At 44.9% G+C, this 3762-nt stretch overlaps 1 pseudogene; it reads left to right on the forward strand.

Moving 5' to 3' along the window:
* The first annotated feature begins 1936 nt into the window (after positions 1-1936).
* Positions 1937-2698, forward strand: LOC102816389 (annotated as a pseudogene).
* The last annotated feature ends 1064 nt before the right edge of the window (positions 2699-3762 follow it).

Consider the following 3762-nt stretch of genomic DNA (forward strand, 5'->3'; position numbering starts at 1 on the left):
AGCCTTTTGATCTCCTGGAAAACAGCTGCTATACTGTATGCTGAAGGAAAGGATTTACCACTCAATCCTGCCCTGCTGAGGCACCAGACATAGGAAGGAGGGATGTTTTGATGTTCTACACCAAGTCCAGCCAACAAATAATGGCAGCTATGTCACCCTACCTGACCCCAGATTGGGCAGAATAACTTCAAGTTAACCATAGGAGAAATAATAAATTATTAATTCAAGCCACTAGCTTTTAGGATAGTTATATGAAATTGTCAAGGACTTCATTCTTCTTGGATCAACTATCAACACTTACAGAAGCAGCAGTCAAGAAATCAAAGGATGAATTGCATTAGGCAAATCTGCTGCACAAGATATTTTGAAAGTGTTGAAGAGCAAAGATGTCAGCTTGAAGACTAAGGTGCGCCTGACCCAAGCCATGGTATTTTCAATAACCTCATATGCATGCGAAAGCTGGACAGTGAATAAGGAAGACCATAGAAGAATTGATGCTTTTGAGTTATGGTGTTGTAGGAGAACACTGAAAGCATCATGGGCTGCCAAAAGAACAAACAGATCTGTGTTGAAAGAAGTGCAGCCAGAGTGCTCCTTGGAGGCCAAGGTGGCCAAACTTTGTCTCTCATACTTCGGACATGAGACCAGTCACTGGAGAAGGATATCGTGTTTGGTAAGATGGAGGGTCAGAGAAAAACAGGAAGACCCCAAACAAGATGGACTGGTCAAGTGGCAGCATCGATAATCTCAAGCGTGGCAACAGTAGTGAGGTTGGCCCAGGATCCGGCAGTGTTTCATTCGGCTGTGCATAAGGTCGCTATGAGTTGATACCAAGTCGATGGCACCTAACAACAACAACATATCAATAATAATAAAACTCCCCTGTATAGAATCGTTTCCAACTCTTAGTGACCTTGTAGAACAGAATAACACTGCCCCCCAAGGGTTTCCATAAATCTTTATGAAAATACTGCCACATCTATCTTCCCAGGAGTGGCTGTTAGATTCAAATTGTCAAATTTCAGGTTAGCGGTCAAGCACATTAAACACTGCACCACTAGGGCTCCTTATACAGCAATATTGTTGTTGTTGTGAAGTGCCCTCGAGTCGGTTCCGACCCATAGCGACCCTGTATAGGGTTTCCAAGGAGCAACTGGTGAGCTTGAACCACCAAACTTGCAGTTCAAACGGCTTTGCAGTCTGGCGCATTAACCCACAGCGCCACACCAGGACTCCACTAATAATAAATAGATCGCTAAAATTTGAAGCAAGTCCAATGGAAAAAAGTTCTGAACTAGTGTCTAGACAACAGTAGAAAAATATTTAAACTTTTTTAAAAATTATTATTTCAAAGCAAATATAAAATGTTAAACTGCTTGGAAATTATTCCATAAACTTCTAAAAAAAGTCATAGGTCAAAGAAGGAAGCATAACTTTCCAGAACGCTTCGTGAGAGGCGAAGGCTCGGCGGCTGCCGGAACTGCACAGAGCAACGCGCTCCTTCCAATTCCCACACACCAACCTCGGCCTGCTCAACGGCTATAGAAAACGGTGAAGGAAACCACTTACTATCATGTTTTGGGGGTCAAACTCAGTGCTACCCAGGAAGAGTTGATAAAAGCTTAAAGGAAACTGACTTCGAAGTACCATCCTGATAAGAATCCTAATGAAGGCGAGAAGTTTAAACAGATTTCTCAAGCTTATGAAGTGTTCTCTGATGCAGAGAAAAGAGAATTATATGACAAAGGAAGAGAACAGACCATCAAAGAGGGTGGAGCAGGCGGTGGTTTTGGTTCCCCCATGGACATGTTTGATATGTTTTTTGGAGGAGGTGGAAGGATGCAGAGAAAAGAGAGGGGAAAATGTCATGCACCAACTCTCAGTAACATTAGAAGACTATATAATGGTGAAACAAGAAAACTAGCTCTGTAAAAGAATGTCATTCGTGACAAATGTGAAGGCCAACACGGTACGAAAGGAGCAGTTAGAGTGCTGTCCTAACCGCGGAGGGACTGGGATGCAAATAAGAATTCATCAGATAGGACCTGAAATGGTCCAGCAAACTCAGTCTGTGTGTATGGAGTGCCAGGGCCATGGGGAACGCATCAAAAGGGTGATGGGGAACATCGAGAAGGTTCGGAGATGGGAGAAGCGTTGAGTGACTGTGGACAACACTTCTCTTCGTATCTTCAAGTGGGTTCCAGTGGTGGATCCCCAGGAAAAGGACCGACGCCAAGCAGGTGGTGGTGCAGAGAGATCTCATGGCTGGGAGCTGCGGGGTAGGGGCGCCAGTCCCCGAGGGGGTGGTCCTCTCATCCTCCTGGATCTCAATGATGAGAACAGCAACGAGAGTTTCCATTCAGAAGGGTCTCTGCAGAAGGGCACCCCCCAGCCCAGCCGCCCTGAGTCACCTGCCGTTGGACCCCCAGATGGAGTCCCAGAAGAGGCTCAGCACCCTCAGGTGGACCAAGAGAGAGATCCCCAGGGGGCATGACTGCGGGTGGCACCGATGAACCCCCCATGCTGACCAAGGAGGAGCCTGTTCCAGAATTGTTGGAGGCTGAAGCCCCTGAAGCTTACCCCGTCTTTGAGCCAATGCCACCTGTCCCCAAGGCAGTCCAGGGTGACATAGAGGATTTGGAGCGTGCCACACACACATATACTCAAGTGCATCTGCCCAAATGCCCCTGATCCCTGAGAAGCCGGCCTGCCTATCCTGCCACCCCACTGCCCACTTTGAATTTTTACAAATAAAGACCCTTTTATAGAAAAAAGTTTTTTAAAAAAGTAAAAGTTGCAATGGAAGGAAGATATTTCAAGAGAAGAAGATCCTAGAAGTTCATATTGACAAAGGCGTGAAAGATGGCCAGAAGATGACATTCCATGGTGAAGGAGACCAAGAGCCAGAACTGGAGCCAGGTGATATAATTATTGTTTTTAGATCAGAAGGACCATGCTGTTTTTACTAGACAGGGCGAAGATCTTTTCATGTGTATGGACCTACAGCTGGTTGAAGCATTGTGTGGCTTCCAAAAGCCAATATCCATTCTTGACAACTGAACCATAATCATCACCTGTCTTCCAGGTCAGATTGTCAAGCATGAAGATATCAAATGTGTGCTAAAGGAAGGTATGCCGATTTATCGTAGACAGTATGAAAAGGGGCACCTAATCATCGAATTTAAAGTTAACTTTTCTGTGAATGGTTTTCTGTCTCCTGATAAACTGTCTTTGCTGAGAAAACTCCTACCTGAGAAGAAGGAAGTAGAAGAGACTGATGACATGGATCAGGTAGAACTGGTGGACTTTGATCCTAACCCGGAAAGACGGCGCCATTACAAGTTGTTGTTATGTGTGTACTAAGTTGTTGTTGTTCAGTACCATGGAGTCGGTTCCAACTCATAGTGACCCTGCAAAGGGTTTCTGAGGTCTTAGACCCAAAGACCTCACTAGTAACTTCAAGGAAGAAATAGCATCAACCTTATACAAACGCTTCAAGAGAATGTAAAAGAGGGAACATTTTGCAGCTACTTTGTGAAGCCAAAATAACATTAGTGTGAAAACCTAAGTTGTCGTTGTTAAGTACCGTTAAGTCGATTCCAACTCATAGTGGCCCTGCACAGGGTCTCCAAGGCTGCAAATCTTTACCGGAGCAGAAAGCCTCATTCTGACATTGCCTATTGACATTAGGCAAACCTGCTGCAAAAGACCTCTTTAAAGTGTTCAGAAACAAAGATGGCAATTTGAAGACTACGGTGCACC

This window comes from Chrysochloris asiatica, unplaced genomic scaffold (assembly GCF_000296735.1).
Source record: "Chrysochloris asiatica unplaced genomic scaffold, ChrAsi1.0 scaffold00005, whole genome shotgun sequence".
NCBI classification, from domain to species: Eukaryota; Metazoa; Chordata; class Mammalia; order Afrosoricida; family Chrysochloridae; genus Chrysochloris; species Chrysochloris asiatica.